This window comes from Alosa pseudoharengus, unplaced genomic scaffold, assembly GCF_046254945.1.
Source record: "Alosa pseudoharengus isolate Yale_2024_CS ecotype anadromous, Long Island Sound unplaced genomic scaffold, YU_APseudo_1.1 YU_APseudo_1.1_scf_2, whole genome shotgun sequence".
NCBI classification, from domain to species: Eukaryota; Metazoa; Chordata; class Actinopteri; order Clupeiformes; family Clupeidae; genus Alosa; species Alosa pseudoharengus.
The window spans coordinates 40,227,240-40,248,258 of NW_027468663.1; the positions used below are offsets into that span (position 1 = coordinate 40,227,240).

Here is a 21,019-nt window from a genome sequence, read left to right on the forward strand (position 1 = left end):
GCACTGCACATCATTAGTATGAAAAGGCCACTCCAGCAGAATATTTTAGGACAGTTTCCCAACCACCCCCAAACAATAAACAGACAACAATATTCAAGGGCAGATGACACGGAGCCTGAAGAGATTTGTTTACAGAATGTAATACATAAATAAATAACACTGGGAGCTTTGTTGCACAAAACAAGAATATCCATAGCTAAAATAAGAGGGATGCAGATTTAATGTTGTAGGTTTGACTTATTCAGCACAGAAATAAGAAAACAGAGAGAGAGAGAGAAGAAAGACACTTATGAGGCGAGCTGAAGTATACATTTGGTAAGAATCCTTTATCAGTGTACTATACCACTGGTGTTCCTCAGGCAAGGTACATCTTGAACCACTCTTCTTTAATAACCACAGCTCAAATATTCTAATTATTCTCAGGTGACATTGTTTTTTATGAATTTCTCAGCGTGAGCTCAGCTCTCCACGAGGCCAAGTCCCTGTAATCTATGGTACTGTATGTCTACAGTCTACTTGAGTTTCCTCAGATGAGACCACTTAAGCCTTAAAGGTTCCATTCAAGCATGTAATTATGACACCTCTATAAAGCCCCAAGGCCCTTCTGCCACTCAAGAGTCTCTCAGTCTGCCTTCAGAAGACACCATCTATTTGATAGCAAATGGGTGTAGATTGGAACAAAGTGGTAGAGAAGGAGGGAGAGATGGAGAGTAAGATTTGAGGGTGACTGCTCTCTGAGAGCAGTGACGCTGAAAAATATGGCTTTGTCACACGGTGTGACAGCTTTGACTGCTAAAGCACGACAGAACAAGAGACACCCCATGTAAGGGCCCAGAGGTCAGAGCACTTCACTTCATCAGCACAGCACAGCAGCTGGGAATCATTCTAGAATGTTCCTAACAGCATCTCTTAATTAGCTGCCTGTATTCATAAGAAGCAATAAATTGGTTGGTGGAAAGGGCAATCACACTGTTGCAGTGAACACCAGTGGTGGTAATAATGGTGACAGTGAGAGAGAGGAGAGGGGGAGAGAGAGAGGGAGAGAGAGAGAGAAAGGTGAAGGATGCGTCATAAGCAGACAGTTTTACAGCGGGCCTGCGCTCTCATGCTTCAGTGATGGAGAGTGAGCGCTGTCAGCGCGCAGCAGATTGACTCTTAGCGCGTGGGAGTGCAGAGGCGTCTCCATGGCTCTCAGAGGACCAGTCAGACAGACAGAGATCTCTGCTCCCTTTACAGCCATATCCATACCACTACACCTACAGTACATCTGCTGCTCACCACCACAGCTTATGCCCTTACCATCAACATGATAAATGGCAGTGATCTGACATGTCTGTGAGATTAACTTGAAGCTGCTGTCTGACAGCAGGAGTTCTTAATGGCTATTGGATGGGGTTTATCTTACACTAAATCCTATTAGCTTTTAAATGAAAACCACTATATTACAAGACTATAAGGCTGTGTGCAACTGCTAACGGTTATCAGAAAATATAAGTAAGCCAGCTTTTCTTCACCCACCGTGGCATCGTGTCACCCCCTCTGAGACGTGCTAATGAGAAAGTGACTATAAATAAAGAGACGTGAGAACCCACCACTCTGCCACTCCTGCCCAACAGGGGGAGCAGCTGGTGGCAGCAGTGCGCCAGCCAGTCTGTCCGTACAGGTCTGAACTTGTGCATCGGTTATACTCAGAACTATAAAAATACTATTTTTGCATATGTAAATATACAAATACTGCATATGAGAGGACCTACTGCGTGAGGCATATATGGGCACTGTATGGGCATCTATCACTTATGAGGTGCTATGTGTGTCATGCTCATGGTCAACAATAGGAATAAATAGACATAAATCTGAACTCTTATGATAATATTTTCATGTTTTCAATAAAACGCTGTTTAATATATCACTGCCAACCAGAGTCCATTGAGGCCAACCATTTGATTGCAGAGGCCCAATTTTTTGTATGTTAACAATACTTGGCCAATCAAAACGGATTCATTCAAGTCAGAAAGCTGCAAGAAAGATTTTTAAGCAGGGGTCGCATCTGCTCTTCCAACACTCCAATCAAGGGATGGAGCCACATCCAACATGGAGAAAAGAGCCCTATAGTGCTGCTGTTCTGTGGATTCCATTCCTAAAATATATGGGTGTCCTTGTGTTCACTGAGTCTCAGCACACCATAACTTTATGATTGTAGGAATGATATGGCAACAGAGGTCTGCTTCTTCCTGTAGTCCTTCCTGTAGGTCTCCTAAGCAAGCACGTGCACACAGTGGCATAAGGGACAGAACACTGAGATGTTGATGAGGTTGTTGAGACCAAATGAATCTCCTTGGCCATGACATGCGTAAAGAGTGGAGGTCTGGAGGAGGTCAACAGGACCAGGCAAACGGCCAGGGTCCACTGTCGGTGCTTCTCAACACACTCTCAGGTAACACGTGCAGCACCAGTCCTGTTTAACCACAAGTACAGCTGTACAGCCATAAAACCTAATACTAATCACGTCTGGGGAAGAGAGGCAGTCCATGTTTTGAACTAAGCAATCGTTTAATGGACACCATTTGAAACCCATTGATTTCAAGCCTTTTAAGCCGCTGACAATCACAATAACAGAGCTCTCGCACATGTCCACCACTGCGCAGGGAAATGACTGCAATCAGCTACGGTTGGAAAACAAGCTGGAAATTCCATTTCTTTCTTCATGTCTTGGCTCTTTCCTATTCCTCCAAAAACAACTGCGCGCCAACACCATGTCATGTTTTTGAAGGCAGGCCGCCGATCCCCGTCTGTGAGAACGCAGTTGTTAACATTAATTGTGTCACAAGAACATGTTTTGGGAAAACAAATGACAGTAATGATGACCCTAATGAACTTGGGTTACTATACAGTACGTGGTGGTTATTATGTATGTGCAAACTTAACACCTTACAATGCTTTATCAACACATCACCAGACACATTCTTCCTACCCCAAAGAGTAAGATCAAACCAAAAGGCTGTTGTTATAGAAAACACACAGTATTCCAATATAGTTAGCGATCCGCTTGTGATGTATGTGGGTGTTGGTGGTCTACCAAGTGTATAGCCAAAAGAATCTGCATGATATGCCTTTTTCTTCTCTCATGTCTCTGAACTTATTATGATAATGCTGTTAAAATATGTAATGAAAGAACGGGACGCACATATCAAATATTTATTTACACAGGTGCTGGATGAAAACTTGCTGTCCAGGCCATGTCAGCACATTGTTCTACTAACTGGGCACAGTGGACATACAGTACATGGGGAGACTGAGGTCATTTGCTGACATATTTCATGGAGCATGTCCGTGTGCCACAGTGCCCTATGAGACTGTTAGAAGATGTGACGGACAAGAGGCAGTGTGGTGCTAAAACAGCTGTGGGACACTATTGCTTAACCTGAAAGAACAACAAAGCCATGTGTATTTGGGTATACCTCTTTGGGTATAGCCATGGGTATACCTCTCTCTCCCTCACTTGGACACACAGTTGACCACAGGCTAGGGAGGTGGGGTGTAAATCAAGAGGATGATCGTGCCCTGTCGTCGTCCCATGAACGCCAGATTATGAGATAGGGTTTCAAGGGGACAGACCAGTGGCGACACAGCAGCTGTGTCTATGTGTGCGTGTGTGCACATGTGTGTGTGTTTGCATGTGCATGTGTGTGTGTTTGTGTGTGTGTGTGTGTGTGTGTGTGTGTGTGTGTGTGCGTGTGTGCACATGTGTGTGTGTTTGCATGTGCATGTGTGTGTGCAGGCGTGTTTGCCTGTGAGTGTGCATGCCTGCTTGTATTTGTGTGTTTGTGTGTGTGTGTGTGTTTGTGTGTGTGTGTACAGTGTTTCCCACAGAATTGAATTATATTTGTGGGGGTAGGTTTGCAGAATTAACTCGAATGCAACAGTTTTTAACAAATTAGTGCAGCGCGGTTATGATTCTAACCAGATTTAAGCACAATTTAGTACAACCAGGAAAATCATTGTGTGGTGGTCAATGTTGATATTGTGGTGGGCCACCACAAATAAATCAATGTATGGGAAACACTGGTGTATGTGTGTGTGTGTGTGTGTGTGTGTGTGTGTGTGTGTGTGTGTGTGTGTGTGTGTGTGTGTGTCTGTGTGTGTGTCTGTGTTTGTGTGTACAGTGAGTACCTACTCCTGCCTGCCACTGACCACAGATGCATTTGTGAGGAAGCCTGCATTCTGACACACTGTCTCCTGACCAAGAGGGCCATCCCACGATGCCCTGTCACTCTTGTCAGAAGAAGTGCTGATCAGGCATAGCAGACCGCCAGAGATGCTTTATGCATCCATGCATCACAGGGGAGTGGAGGGAAAAGGGGGGATGAGAGATGAGAGGACAGGAAGAGAGGAGATGGGTGGAGAGGACGCCCCCCACAGGGAAGGAGTGGAATAAGATGGATGGAGAGAAGAAAGAGCAAGGGAAGAGAGGAGGGGGAGAGGGGGTGAGCGGAGAGGTGCGGGTGGGTAAAAAAGGACGGATGTTGGGACATGGCATGACAGGAAGACAGGAGACAGGAAGACAGGAGACAGGAGACAGGAAAGGAGTGCCTGAGAGCCACAGCTGACTTCCTGTGTCTCAAAATATGAACGGGACAAACATAAGCAGACACACACACACACAAATATAGATACACAACCATGTCCAGTCATGCCCAAACCCACCAAAACGCACAGTGTATATTTTCTTAGACCAGAGCAATTACTGCTGAATTTGCTGGAAGTCAAAGCAGTTGCAGACACCCATTTACTCACACTCACACACTCAAACAAACACCAACACAGACGTATGCATGAATATTATGAGCATTTGCACAGCCTGTATTTGTGAGTGTGTGAGTGTGTATGAGGGGGAATGTACTATGTATAACGTATATGTTGTAATGTCCGCTGGGGCTGATCCTGCCCTCTCTCTCGGTGTCTTGCAGAGATAAACAAACATACCAATGAAACCTGGTACGGCTCATAAAAAATCCCAGCATGCCCTCTAACACTCAACACCACTCACGAAAGCCACACCGCTCAAGGCGGGCTCTGATCTCTGGTACACCACATGCTGATTGGCGAATCCCAGAAACGGGAGCAATCAAAATGCATGCCGATTGGATGAGTTGGAAATAAAAATGGAAATAGAGTGTTCTCATTGGACCCCATGCTTTTTTCTAAATTTATCCATGACCCTTCTCGTTTTCAGAGCACTGGAGGCGCTCATAAAAACCCAGCAGTGGTTTCCTGACACTAATACTCAAAAGACAGCCACCTAATGCCACGCCGGGTGATATAACAGAGCCTTCTATTTCCCAGAGCCCCTCTGACTTCCTACGAGTTACTGTTTTACAGGGCGACTATTTGGTCCAAAATTACACCTCATTACACACCTTACACACATTGTAAAGCGAGCAGGTCAGTATCCCTGGCTTGTTGTCTATGCCTGACTGCATATGTGTGAGAGGGCACGATGCATGCTCTCCTAACACGAGACTAGACAGCATCCCGGACATCTATCAGTGAAGCATCCTCGCATCAATCAAGGGCTAGTGTGTCTGCGTGGGCCCAAAGAAAGAAGCCGGGCGTCCTCGTTAAAGACGCAGTGACAGTGACAGTGCATCAGCTTGATGACTGCTTTTATGGGTGTCATAGAGACAGTTTATGATCCGGAGCTCAGAGCAGATGCATCATTTAAAAAAAGATGATCGCGTGTCTCCTCACTCCCTCTCACGAGCAAACATCACAGAATACACAACACTTATACAGAAACACACACACACACACACACACTACACAAATACTTCCTCTGGGAACTCCTTACATTAAATGATAAATGCTTTGGCTGACATGTCTGGTCTAGGAGTAAATCACATCTATATGACACAAGTGGTGCCACTGAGCTAGCTGGAATTCTAACTCCCGAAATATTTTTATACTGTTCGCTATTTTGATGGATTTAAAAGGATCTGGTGCTCCAAATCGTAAATTTTAGAGTGTCAGATATGAATTATAGTATACAGCAGAAGGGTAAACACAGAAAAAGAAATCTTAATATTCCCTAAAAGTCTGGTGAGTGTGACCTGTTTTTCTTTATTTAATCACTCTGTGAAATCTCTCGAAAACAAAACAACAAGCAAAACCAAATCGGGCACTTTAATGACCAGCCCAGTGAACCAGATACAAGCATACTTCTCCAAATTTCTCAAACCTCAAAAACGATGCTGTTTTTGCTCTCTCTCTCTCTGTCTCTCTTTGTCTCTGCGTCTCTCTCTCTCTCTCTCTCTCTCTCTTCTCTCTCTGGTCCATTCCTCCTCTGGACTGTCCTGTGGAAGTCTGGACGCCGCCTCAGCACTCCATCTGAGCCCTTCATTTATCCGGGGTGGCAGCGCTGGTGGTTTATCCTCTGATTGTAATTTGGCGACCTGCGGACGCCTCTGGGCCCTGAGTGTAATTAGTGGCCTCAGAGAGGGCCCTTCACACTCACCACACAGATTCATTAGTGGACCAAACTACCCTCAGGGAAGTCCCAGTGGACAGATCAAACCACCCTGTATTGGGGATGACGTGCGATGTGTGTTTCGTGGGTGGGAAGGAGGTCTATGTGAGGAGAGAGGCCAGCTCCTTGTTGGGGAATAGACAGCAATTACATTCTAAACACCCCCCCCCCCCCACACACACACACACACACACACACGAACACACACACACACACACACACACACACACACACACACACACACACACACATAGTCAACAACGACAGTGTGACTAGATTTGTCACAGAGAAAAATTGAAGGGAAAAGAGAAAGTGACACACACACACACACACACACACACACATACTGTGGTGCTTTGGGATGATGGGGCTTCACTGGAGAGTACAGCAGTACAGGAGTTGCCACTCAGCAGAGCAGAGGCACCAAAGCTCTGTGTCAGTGCATGAAAGCGACAGGTCTCTCTTTCTATCATTGTCCCTCTTTCCCATATCAAACTCAGAGCCTCGTTTCCTTCAGGAGCGCTTGTCTGCCAGTGTTTCTTTCTGTTCCTCATTCTCTTTGGCCGTCGCCTTCTCACCCACCCCATTTCTGTTAATCTCTTTAACAATCTTGTTCAGTCTTTACCTCAACGTCTCTCTCTCTCTCTCTCTCCCTCTCTCTCCCTCTCTCTCCCTCTCACTTTCTCCCAGTCTTGGTCAATATTTTCCTTTTGACAGACTTAAGACAAGAGCCCTCACTGCATGCCAAACCAAATTGTCCCAGAACCTGACAAGCAATGCTTTAGGAAGACAGTGGTTTGGACCATATGCGCACACACTCTCATATTAAAGGACATTCTTTTCGTTTCTGTCAGAACAGCTTCAGCTCCGCGCTGCCTGGGCTCTGTCACGGCCGAGAGACGTAAATTGTCTGACGCAGAGCTAAGACAAGCAGCGAGAGGACTAAATGGGGACCATTTTGGACAGTATAATTTCCACATAATGACCGAGACCCATGTGGCTTTGTTTGAGACCTGCTGTCTTTTCTGAGACTGGGAGTGCCTAAAACTATACAGTACATATTTAGAGCATATGCACATATGCTCATGGCAGGATGTCAAAAACATACAGCTCTCATATACTGTACATCTTGGTGTATATGTAGAAACTCTAAACCACAAGCATGTCTACTGAGACAAGCAGGCCCTACACACATGCACGGAGGAGGGGGGGGGGTATAGAGCAGGAGACAGAGCTGGAGGCTGGCCTGTTCTTCAAAGGTCATGACTGCACAAGGCCACTCAAGTGCATGCCTGATAATGCAAACACACACACACTCACACACACACACACACAGACACACACACACACACACACACACACATACACACACACACACACACACACACACACACACACACACACACACACACACACACACACACACACACACACACACACACACACACACACAAACACACACACACAGAGATACATATACTGCATATAGGTGTGTGCTAACATAAACCGATATGATGTACACAAGCCAACAGTACATACTTACATACTAACTCACCTACACACAACGACACAATAAACCTACTAGACACCAGGGCACAGGCATGCACACGCGTACACACTCACACTTCTTCAAAGGTTAGGAGTGCACACAGTGGCACTTTGAGAGACTCGCTCACAGGTTGCCACCAGGTCCATCGTCACTCGGGCTCCTATTTTAGGAGCCCGCATGGAAAGAGGCTCGCTGATAACACCACTTAAGGTATGGCCTTTTCCAGCCGCCAGATAACGTTACACCTATCTGTACTTACGTGCTTCAATTTTTGATAAGTGTGAAGCATTTCTGGAGGGGGTATTTTGGGGAGGTGAGGCTCCACGGTGAAAGGGCGGGGGGGGGGGGGGGGGTGATGGCATAACAGGAGGCTATTTCCCAGTCCACTGGTTCAACGAATTTCCGCAAGCTCATACTCCCTCTCCAAAGCTGTTGAAGTACTGTAGAATGGTGTGGTATTTCCGTATTTAAAAGACGCAAGGCAAAAAATAGCCCAGCATTTGGGCATGCTTCTCAGGTCACCCTCTCCCCCAAATCAGTGCGACTGCGCCCACTCTCCCTCCAAGCAGCCTAAGAATGCTCCCCGTCCGGTTCCAAGATAAACCCCTGGATGAGACGGAACCGCCGCTGGGGCCCAGTGGACAGGCCTGGCGATCCGGAGCGCGGCTCCAAAAAAGGCCGGATCTGTTTCACGTCCGCCTGCTCCCGTTCCCTTTCTCTTGGCCTGGCTGGGCCCGAGCCAGGCTATTTTTATGGGTCATCTTTGTGGGAAATGTGTAGACAGCATGGACCCCTGCACAGGGAAGACGGGGCCAGACGGAGGCCTGAGGACACAGATGATTAAGAGCACCAGGGGCATGGCTGCCATTTAACATCCTGGAATGGATCATAACATCTAGGAGTCGACTTTTCTTTATCCCGCCATGTTTTTTTTTGTTTTTTTTGTCAAAACACATTCTTTTTTTTTAAATTTGTTGAGCCACTTTAGCTCTTCTGGGATGAGGAAAACAAGGCAATAAAACAACGCAAATATCCTCTTTGCTGTGCCATGCGGGCCTCTGTAAAAATAGTCACTGGTGTTAGTGGTATGACATCTTTACTACTTGTCCATGGAAGACGGACATCAGAGGTTTCTACTGTGGATGCAGTATGTGGGTAAAGCACTGGGCAGTCAAGGGTTTCTTTGTATACATCTGATGCTGATGTGTGTGTGTGTGTGTGTGTGTGTGTGTGTGTTCATATTCCAGAGGACAGCAGAAAAAAACAGGGAAGCACAGGGCAATAATAGCCACTCTAAAATTCCCTTTGCTTTCTTAGTCCTGTTTCAGTTACGTTTTGGTTGGTATTTCTTCTGCTCATGCACTGATATCCATTAACTGATAAATAATAACCAACCCCATCATCATCATCATCTTCCCCTTCCTAGCTGCCGGTCCAGCCTGTGCTCCCCTAGTCTGCTGTAGTTCAGGGCTTCCTCAGTGGAGCCACACTGAGGGCCCAGACAGATGAGCCAGGGCCAGGGGCCGATGACACAACAGACTGCTCTGTGGCTGGAACACGTGTGGCAGGGAGGGAGAGGGCTGGTATGTGTCCACCTGCAGCCAAGGATTTAACATGAACTCACAGAACTCACATGACATACTGCACACAACAGACAATAGTGCATGTTTCTGAACCAAAATGAAACGCTATGTAAAAGAACAGACCAAAAGCGAGGGGATAACTGCATCAGGAAATAGATGGAAAAGAAAACAGCAAAGGGAGAGGAAAGAGAGGAGAAGAAAGAAAGGTGAGGAAAGAGAGGAGAAGAAAGAGAGGAGAGGAAAGAGAAGAGAAGAAAGAGAGAAGAAAGAGAGAAGAAGAAAGAGAGGAGAGGAAAGAGAGGAGAAGAAAGAGAGAAGAAAGAAAGGTGAGGAAAGAGAGGAGAAGAAAGAGAGAAGAAAGAGAGGAGAAGAAAGAAAGGTGAGGAAAGAGAGGAGAAGAAAGAGAGAAGAAAGAGAGGAGAAGAAAGAGAGGAGAGGAAAGAGAGGAGAAGAAAGAGAGGAGAGGAAAGAGAGGAGAGGAAAGAGAGGAGAAGAAAAAGCCACAGGAAACCAATGCACCAGAGAGAGAGAAACAAAAAGGACCTTCGCTTAGGATGCAAGCATTCTTATATAAGCAACACAAGTTCCTTTAGGGACAAGCACATTGGTGAGGGAAGAGAACAAACCACTCCTCAATGTTGCCGCTGTGGTCATGAAACACTTGCCATGACCTGTGGATAATTAATACTCAGTGCTAATTGGTGGTAATTGCCACAGCCCATTCGGCCGCAAAAAAGCCCCACACAATGTTGGCAGCAGAGCGGCAGCCTGTGTCTATAGAGAACACAGCACTCCATTCAAAGCTCACTCGCGTCTTTTAATAGCGGTCAGCCCCAGGAATCCGCTGTGGACGCAGGGATCTTCATTAACTTTGCATGTGTTATAATGGACCTTTAGTGGGAAAATAAAGCACCCGGCATCCGCTGTAAATGTACTGTAATCGAAATTTCCATTTAGTTTGCATGTGCATTCCGAGAGAAAGAAAATGAACTGATTGCATAAATAGACATTTACTGTACCATCATGTGGAAATCTCTTATGAGGTTGTATAGAAAGGAAACAGATGGAATTTAAGGGGGGAATGAGGACAAGGAGCGCCATTTTCAGACTTTCAGACCCAACATGGAGAGAGGGAATGATTGAGAGAGAGAAAGAGAGAGAGAGATAGAGAGATAGGGAGAGAGGAGAGAGAGAGAGAGAGAAAGAGTGTGTGTGAGAGAGAGAGAGCAAGACAACAAGAACTATGGGAAACTTAAAAGGTGGCCAAAGAATTTCACCTTATAATGGGGTTGCCATGGTGCTGGTGTGCTACTGGTCCAGGGCTCTGACCCCACATGACTGACTGGACGAGATGTTTGTGTCCTCCACGGGAACAAAACAACATTTACACTGCGCTTCACTTCCCAATATGGAAAAATCAAAGCCCTGCTCACAGGCGGGCTAGACACAACACCATGCTGGCTTGCTTCCACGTGACTCTTTCATAATGTGAATTCTGACTGGATGTTTGCTTTAGTTCTTTATCAGCAATTGCTTGTTTTTGTGCCCTTGAAAGCCTGTGTACTGACTGACGATATGTTAGTCTGTCTGTCTAGTATCGGTCTATCTAATATCTCATCCTTCCACTCATCCACTGCAGTATAAATCATTCTCCTCTCTTTCTCCTTTAATCTTTCCTGCAAGCTCCACACCATTCTTCTGAAGACAATCCTCGCTGCTCTCTTTCTCTCTCCTGTTCTAGAATCTTCATGACATCACCATCAGCCTCTTCATCTACACTCTACCATACACCTCTCTCTGCTCTCTCTCTCTCTCTCCTCTTCTGTCTCTCTACTCTCTTTCTCCTCTCTTCTGTCTCTCTACTTTCTCTCCCTCTCCTGTTTGGCTCTCTTTCTGGCCCCTTCCCACCCCAATGCTGTGTGAATTGTTAAATAGCCCTCAGGTCATCAACACTTCACTTGGAAAGGCCATATGCATACTTCTGAAGACCAGCCTCTGTTTTCACCCATCTCCCTCTTCCTGTCTGTCTGCCTCTAGCCATCGCTCTCTTTCTTTTTCTCTCTCTCTTTCTCTCTCTCTTTCTCTCTCTCTTTCTCTCTCTCTTTCTCTCTCTCTTTCTCTCTCTCTCTGTACATCTCTGATTCTCAAACTACAGATGGCTTGGATGGTTTAATAGGACTTGAGTCATCAGTGATTCCATTCTCAGTACACAACTAAACTCTAGGCCTGCCTGTCTCTTCTCCATCTCCCTCCATCCCTCTTCCGCCACCTTGGCTGCCTCTGCTGCCTGTCTCTCTCTCCGTGGGACTCTCCAGCCAGCAGACAGGCTCATGTCATCAGCAGTATTTCAATCTCCCAGCGGCCTGTCTGCATGCCATCGCTACACGCTGTTCCTCTCAGCCAGTAAATATGCCAATCACCAGGTGTGATCTCCTTTTGGAAAGGCAGGGGGCACCAGGGGGAGCCAGACGGGTTTTATATTTAGCTAAGTATGTTTAAATATGATTTTATTTTAAGTTGTGAATGCACAGCACAGACTGCTGTTAAACACACATCCATTTGAATGATTTGGTCTGGGTCCAGAATAGCACTACTGTTTTTGCACAGAATAAGACATGCTTATGGTATGGTGTGGTTGTGGCATTTAGCAGACAGTCTGACCCAGAGTGAACACATGAGACACATGAGAATGGACACAGGAACACAGGAAACTCTGGCATGATGGGGTATGGCTTTGGGTGTGGGGACGTTCGTCGCCAAAGACACACAGTGGGGGTGGCTAGAGCTGCACCTTCCCCGGAACATTCTGTGAAAACTCGTGGAGTGCAATTCTACCCCAGTCTCCAGAAGATGAGGAGTAAGAGGCAGTGTCAGAGACAGCACATATTTCAACACAGCAGCTCCCCTGACTCAGTCCCTTCCGGAAATTTCTGCATCGGAATGGACCTCAAGAACCTTTTAAGTGAGGCTGACATTTCCCGCTGCCCGTAAAAAAAAGGACTCCAGCTAATAGGGGGCCTGGCCTTCAAAAGCCTTCTGACTGACTGAACATAGACAATGTGTGTTGTGTGAGTGCGTGTGTATGTGTGTGTGCATGTTTGTATGTGTATGTGTGTATGTGTGTGTGTGTGTGTGGGGGGGGGGGGGGTAAAAGCGGTAAATGTAAGACACTTGTATCATTACAAGAACATCTTCATAAACATATTTTCTCAGTGAGTGAAGTCAAGGGTGTGAAGTTCTCTCTGATGTTTATGCTGGTCCGTCTCAGTGGAACATGACCCCGTAGGGGGCAGAGGCAAAAAGGTCATGATCTTTCTAAGCTGTTAACATGACACATAACTCATGCTGCTTCAGCAGAGAGTTTCATCTAAGCTTTAACACAACACAGAACAGCACACTTAAGTGTATTCACATAGACAGACCTCAATCTCCCAGCAAATACACTAAAAACTCTTACTATAACCCCAGTCATACACTACCGACTTCTTGTAGAGCTTTTAAATTGAGTTAACGTTATTGTGCCTCACAATAATTGTTCAGTTAAAGCAATCTTGCACAGCAGTGCGTAAAAGCTGACCAAAAGTGCCCAGTCATCCCCTCTACTTCCACATCAAGTGGCCTGCACTCAGCTGCCCTGCCAGTGCCCCCCTCTCCTTCCAGCGGGGCTCTGTGGAGAGCTGTATGCCCCATATGCCCCAGGGCCTCCACCACCCCACAGCTGCCCCACAGAGGGGCACAGAGGAGCCAGACCACTGAACAACTGCATCCCGAGGGCTCTGCGCTGGAGCTGAAGACCCAGCGTCACTCGGGTCTGTCTGACCCCAACACCGGATGGGATTTCACCCCGGGATGCCTGACGTGACAGCAGTGGGTGGGGGTGGGGGTGGTGGGGTGGGTGGACAAGTAGACGGAGGAGGAAGAGCTTCTAAATATACAGCCTCAGGACAAGCCCTTTCCCCCCTGTACGCCGAAGAAAGAACTCTATCAGCATGAATGGAGAACATGAGCATGACAAGAATGGGAGCCCCCCCCCCCACACACACACACACACACACCCCTACCACCACCACCTCCACCAGTAAATTAAGACACCCCACCTCTGCCTACAACAGGGTCACCATAGACTTACTTTTGTGACCCTTGGGGTTAAAGTTCTTGTGTAAAAAGGTGACAGAAACATCATAAAACATGTTTATGGGCTGTCACCATGTCTTTGTGCCTATCCTAGTTGTGGTGTCCACTATATTTGTTAGGGTCCCAACCTATTGCGTGATCAGAGAAACATGTTGGGAGGCAGGATAATCCTTAGCCACCAAGTGTTTGGCTGGATTGATGACTAAGCCCTGAGTGTTAAAAGAGGAAGCAGAAGTGCAGGAAACTAAACTTTAAAAAGACTCTCTGGCCAGTTACATTAACACTGTATGGGGCTGCAGACATGGGGGGAGGGCGAAAGAAAGAGAGAGAGAGAGAGAAAGTGGGAGAGAGAGAGGGAGAGAGAGAGAGAGAAAGGTGGGAGAGGGAGAGAGATAGAGAGAGAGAGAGAAAGAGATACAGCTGCCACGCCACGCTGAGAGCGTCCTCACCCCCTACAGAGCCAGTGGAGTGGGAGACATGACAAACCACACAGTCCTGCCCTGTCACAACTGCTCCCACTGAGATGAGATTCTTCTGTGTGTGTGTGTGTGTGTGTGTGTGTGTGTGTGTGTGTGTGTGTGTGTGTGTGTGTGTGTGTGTGTGTGTTTATGTGTGTGTGTGTGTGTGTGTGTGTGTGCATGTGTGTGTGTGTGTGTGTGTGTGTGTACGTGTGTGTGTGAGAGAGTATTTGTCCATGTGTTTCAGTGTGTGTCCTATGTGTATATGCACACCATGAGTGTGTGTGGTGGTGGTGGCGGTGGTGGTGAGCATTCATGTTTCTGTGGACAATGTGTGCCGAGTTTCGCATTCTTGCACGGCCTGGTAACCCGAGAATGTGCTTCTTGTTTTGTGTGTGTGTGTGTGTTGTGTAATGGTTGCGTGTGTATGTGAGTATGCGCGTGTGACTGTGTGTGTGTGTGTGTGTGTGTGTGTGTCTGTGTGTGTGTGTGTGTGTGTCTGTGTGTGTGTGTGTGTCTGTGTGTGTGTGTGTGTGTGTGTGTGTCTGTGTGTGTGTGTGTGTGTGTCTGTGTGTGTGTGTGTGTGTGTGTGTGTCTGTGTGTGTGTGTGTGTGTGTCTGTGTGTGTGTGTGTCTGTGTGTGTGTCTGTGTGTGTGTGTGTGTGTGTGCGTGCGTGTGTGTGCGTGTGTGTGTGTGTGTGTGTGTGCTCCTCTCTAGGACAGAGCCCCTGCAGAGACGCCCTTTGTGCTGTTTGTCCCTGGCGCTCAGGCTGGCCGCTTTCACTGAGCCGCACAAACAGCAGCGGAATGAGGAAGAAGAGAAGAAAAACAAACAAGGCCGCTCTGGGACCCACTTATATCACATTTCACACCACTGACATCACTCTGCCAACACTCGGCTCGCCTCGGCCTGCACACGGAGGCCGGAGCTGTGGAACTAACATGTATGACCCGTTTTGGACAGCGCGTTGAAAACTCCTGGACACAATACCTCCCATCATAAGGAGAATGGACTGAATAGAAGTGAAGTGAGAGGGCAGAGTGGCAATACGGATAGAAGGAGGAGGAGAGAGAGAGAGAGAGAGAGAGAGAGAGAGAGAGAGAGAGAGAGAGAGAGAGAGAGAGAGAGAGAGAGAGAGAAGGGGATATGGGAAGAGAATATGAACAAAAAGAGAGTAGATGAGAAAGGATGACAATGAGGGCGGCGGAGTGAATGGGAGAAGGAGGAAGCCAGCCTGGGAAACACCCCCTGCTGAGTGGACATGGAGCTGAGAGGACATTCCACCACACCTGTGAGGACACACACACACACACACACACCACACACACACACACACACACACACACACACACACACCACACACACACACACACACCACACACACACACACACACACACACACACACACACACACACACACACACACACACACACACACACACCCACACACACACACACACACACACACACCACACACACACATACAGCCTGCTTACTGCAATTACTAAACTAAACTAAACATGCAGAGAACAAATGAAAGGGGAAGAGAGAACTAGAGAGAAACAGACAAAAATATTTTCTTCACCTCCTTTGTTCACTCTTTCAGTCTTTTTCACTTCAGTTCTTTCTTCCTGCTCCCCCCCCCCCCCTCTCTGCTGCGGAGTCCTACCCACACAGCTGCAGCACTGACTCCAGCTACTGGCTCACAGCAGTGGAGAAGCAGAGAGCAGATGAGTGCTCGGAGGCTGCAGAGGAGCCCCCCCCCCACTCTCTCTCTCTCTCTCTCTCTCTCCTGCCTTTCTTTGTGAACAAAAAAAGCCCATTCCATCTGTCTTGTTGTTGTCTTCTCTCTCGAACACACTTCACACGACACACACTCTCACTACCACCTTTGCACCTCTCCTTTGCTCTTTCCTGCTTTCCTGCCACGCTTACTTTCTACTTTCTCTTGTCCATCTCTCCCCCCTCTGTGTGTTTGAGACACCTCTCACAGCCACAGCTTGAGTGTCCAGGTTTGAGACCGCATCTACTGTACAGAGTGCCCAAGCAGGCCACAGTGAACTGCAGGCTGGTCAGCAGGCCACAGTGGGACAGGCGACAGGCTGGCTGAGTGGTGGGGCACAGGGCAGCTGCAGGCTGGATTGGTAAGTAAGTAAGTATATATACTCTTTTGATCCAGTGAGGGAAATTTGGTGTCTGCATTTATCCCAATCCGTGAATTAGTGAAACACACTCAGCACACGGTGAACACACAGTGAGGTGGAGCACACACTAATCCCGGCGCAGTGAGCTGCCTGCAACAACAGCGGCGCTCGGGGAGCAGTGAGGGGTTAGGTGCCTTGCTAAAGGGCACTTCAGCCGTGCCTACTGGTCGGGGTTCGAACCGGCAAGCCCCCGGTTACAAACGAAGTGCTAACCAGTAGGCCACGGCTGCCTGGTGAGAGAGAGAGAGAGAGAGAGAGAGAGAGAGAGATTTTTTTGGATTTTATAAAGAACTTTATTTACAGACCAACTAAGGATATCAGTACAACAAATGAAATACAAATGAAAAAAGAACAACATAAATTGTCCCAGAAAGGGGTTACAATAAAAAAACCATAGGCCTACAATAGGCACTATCATGCTGAACAAATCATGAACCAGTCTCACAACCCCTCCGGATTGTCTAAAACACACTTTCCTTCACAGTTCAAGGATGTACACAACTACACACATAGCATATTCAAACATTATTTCAGATAACAAAAGTAACAACAAAACATAAGGAATACTTCCTTTAAAAGTATCACAGCATCATAAACCAGGGACAACGTGAGACAGTGCATTACATACGACACCGCACCTCGCCGGAAATAAATAAATAAACAACAATTTATGCAACACCCAAAAAACAAACAGTGGAATTCAGCCAAAAGACTGATCCGTCTTGTGACCATGAATGAGTACTTTTTTTTAATTTGCGAACAATGTTTTTCTGATGGCAAGCATCGTTCACAAACTGTGCGGTATCATTAAAATAATTCTGGATTTGAACCCCCCTTTTCCCCTTAGTTTCAGCCAAGAACTTACTGATTTCTTCAGCACCATAAATTATAATCATGCTCTCGTTAAAAGAGTATGAACCACTGCTCGAATCAGTGGAGTAACCATCGCTTTCTGTACCAGTGGAATTCGATTGTGACTCCCGACTAGCCAGAATATGAGTCTGATACTGCTCCATTGGGACGTAATTATGGGGCGTGTTTCAACCAGGGCTTTGAACCGTTTTTTTTCCCCAATCGGTTCGTTCCGAACAGAAACAGAATTATAACGTTTCCGGTTATGAGTTCCACCAATAAATTGACGTTCCCGAACCAGTTAGAACAAAAAAATACTGTTCCCGGAACGGTTAATTTCGTTCCTGTCAGCTGTTTAATGCTATAGAATTATGTCACATCTTTCTCATCCAGCTTAAACCAAATTTAATAATATTACAACCATTATTACATAATAATAATTATATTATTAATAATAATAATAATTAAATAGGCCTACAATTATTTCAAATGTGTAGTTTATTGTTAAAAGAGAAAATTTCCACACAAACGTAACAACATTATTAAGACACGTGGTTATGCCACTCGGGCAACAACAAATTGCAACTGTCGGGGGGAAAGGCCATCCAGTAGGCCTAATGTTCGCTAGTCCATCATTAACGTGGAGTCGACAAATATAGCTATTGATATTGTGTTTGGAATGAGCGTTTTAATTAACGATGGATCGTAATTTACCTCTTATTTAAGATGTGGAGTGGAGACTTTGTAATCCACCGCTCTCTCTCCATTCAGTCAGCGAATGTCTGATGTGATGTCACACAGGAAGTGAACCTCAGCCGTCATGGTAACGTGCGCAGGAAAATAATTACTTTTTTTTTTTTAGTTAATTAGGCAACGAAAACTTTGAGGAACGAAATAAAACCGGTATTAACCGGTGTGTTCCTGTTCCAGAACATGAAAAATAATAACGTTTCCGGTTACGTTTCTGTTACCTGTAAAATACAAAAAGTTCCCGGTTTTCGTTTTCGTTCCTTGAACCGGTTCAAAGCCCTGGTTTCAACCGATACAGGGGCGGAATGCCTCTGCACTTAATTGGATAGACCTAACCAATCAGAGCAACGAAATAGCTTACCGTGAGGTGTAGGAAGAAAACAGTAGCCTACAGTACAACACTCATTAGCGAAATCTAAGAGATACGTAGTAGGGTAGGCTGTTAGGGAAAAAACTGATAGCCTATATCCCCTCCGTTTTAAAAATAATTCTGTTGAGCACTGATATGCTACAAACATGTTAAACAGCTGGGAAAGGCTGTCGCAAATCCCTCGAACAGGTGGTCAATCAGAGATTTCAAATGAACGAGGGAACATGTCGCAATGCAACAGCGCTGTTTTCCCTTGATGAAAGTGAAACCACAAGTTTTCCCACATCTCAACTTTGGCCAAAGTTTTCAGAAATAATCGTTTTCAGTGATAAAACCTCATTAAATAATATGCATTTTACATATGGGGTCTTAAAAGCCATGTATCCTTCTAGCCACAGCGTTTTTGTTTCAAACATAAGCCTAATCTAAGCGTGCTCAGATGACGTGATAGACCAGGCGCTGATACTCACCTGTCCATCGTCGTTAAGCCCGATTTGATTGGTCCGCCCGATCTAGGGCGAGCATACTTGCTCCACAATAGAGCAATGCCAGACCGAACTTCCCGACCTCAAAGTTGTGGGCGCACCTAGGCTAGTTTTACATGTTTCTTTCCGTTTTTCTGACAACCGTCAAGACTATTCTTTCTTTTAGGCACTTTAAACACATGTGTTTCAACTTCCATCATACCACTCATATTAGACTGTCCCGCGTGGCCTGAAGCAAGCCCAGCTAGGGAAGGTGTGGTAGGCTCACTCGCAACAGCGGGTGACCCCCAAAGCTCACTTTCAGGCACGGCAACATTTCCCGGTGGATCAGCCGCGTCAGACACAGCCGACTCCATCGTTACACCCAAACTGGTTTCACCTGAAGCGGACTCGACCGCAAACACTCTCACCTGTTCAGGCTCAGTTACCAGGGGCTCCGCGGCAGATACCACCGCCACAGACCTGGTCTGTTCAAGCTCGGCTGAGGCAGACTCCTTCACCTCAGGCTCAGGCCCAGCCCTTTGGGTTCCGGCCGCAGCAGACTCCTCTGCCACAGACCCGGTTCCCTCAGACTCATCTACGGCAGATGCCACCTCCACGGAAGAACCCGCCTCGACACCGCTTGTAGCAGGCACCTGCTCACCAACACCCTCCTCGTTATGCTCAGCCTTATGGGGCCAATGCGATGACCTATCCTACCGAAACACCTCATGACTGTATCCGACGTTACAAAAACTGCATAGACACAGCCATCAATTTTAAATTTAAAAGTCAAATCAAGTTTATCACGTTTGTCTAGAACCATGTACACCTGTCTTCTGAAAGAGACAACGTGTTTAAGCAGTGGTGATTTACACCCAAGGTATTTGCCTGATCGGGGAAACCAATTGTCCGTAGCGTGAAAGCTCACGACTCAGGAGTTCATTTTTTAGAAAAGGTGGCACATTAGAAATCAGTATTTTCTTTGATGGCAAACGAAGGGGGTGCACAGGGACGAGCTCGCCACCAAGCACAACGCCATGACGAACAATTTGGTTTGCTTTTTCCACATTACTCAAAAAGAGAACAATGGCATTAATCATTCGAGAGGCCGACTTAATATCGTCATACCCCACTATCTCCCCAATAGCCAAACTTCAAACTTCAACACTGGCGTCAGAAACTACCTTGACTCCATGACGCCGTGTTAAGTTCTCAAACTCCATTGTTCTTGGAGACACCGCCACAACCAACTGAGAAGCTGCGTGTGGGCTCCGATAAATTTAGAGCAACCAATTGATCAGTAACGTTTTATCAACTAATAAGCAACAAAAACCCACCACCTAAACACGTATAGACACAGAAAAGATAGAAATCGTAGAGAGCCACAGACAGCAACCATTCACGCTCACACTCACCATGCACCCACTCCGCACATGCGCTCTGAGAGAGAGAGAGAGAGAGAGAGAGAGAGAGAGAGCACTGCTCCAAACCACAGGAATCTTTAAATACAGCACTGCATTTGACCCAGGGCTGGTAATAACTGCGCCCTTTAGGAATCAACCTGGGCAGCGGGGTGGGTAAAGGGGAAGGTGTGTTGCACAAGCATGTGTGTGTGTGTGTGTGTGTGTGTGTGTGTGTGTGTGTGTGTGTGTGTGTGTGTTTGTGTGTGTGTGTGTGTGTGTGTGTGTGAGAGAGAGAGAGAGAGAGAGAGAGAGAGAGAGGTAGAGAGAGAGAGTGTGTGTGTGTGTGTGTGTGTGTGTGTGTGTGTGTGTGTGTGAGTATCGGGGGTTGAGGGGTGAAAACAGTGAACGGTTGGTTCTGTGACGCACATATCGTCCAAAGAACAGAGCTGAGAACAGCCTCTGCAGGCAGAGAAGCTATTTTTGAAGAGAGGTTTTGGGGAAGAAAGCTGATGTCTCTTTTTGCTATTTTTTTTTAATTTGACATTGTTTTTGTCCTGCTCCAGATTTGAAAGGGGGCAAGAAAATGTACTTCTCTCCCTCTCCCTTGCTATTTACTGACCACTGCATCAATGCCAATGCTTTAATTTCTGCACTTCTATATTCTGCACACACACACACACACACACACACACACACAATGAACCCACCACATTCTCAATGTATCAT

The 21,019-nt window shown here is 46.5% G+C and overlaps 1 protein-coding gene across 8 annotated transcripts in view; it reads right to left on the bottom strand.

The window, feature by feature from the left end:
- LOC143134544 (sorbin and SH3 domain-containing protein 2-like) overlaps nucleotides 1–21,019 on the bottom strand; it is an 81,768-nt gene that overhangs the window by 50,506 nt on the left and 10,243 nt on the right. The gene's annotated exons all lie outside the window — the stretch shown is intronic.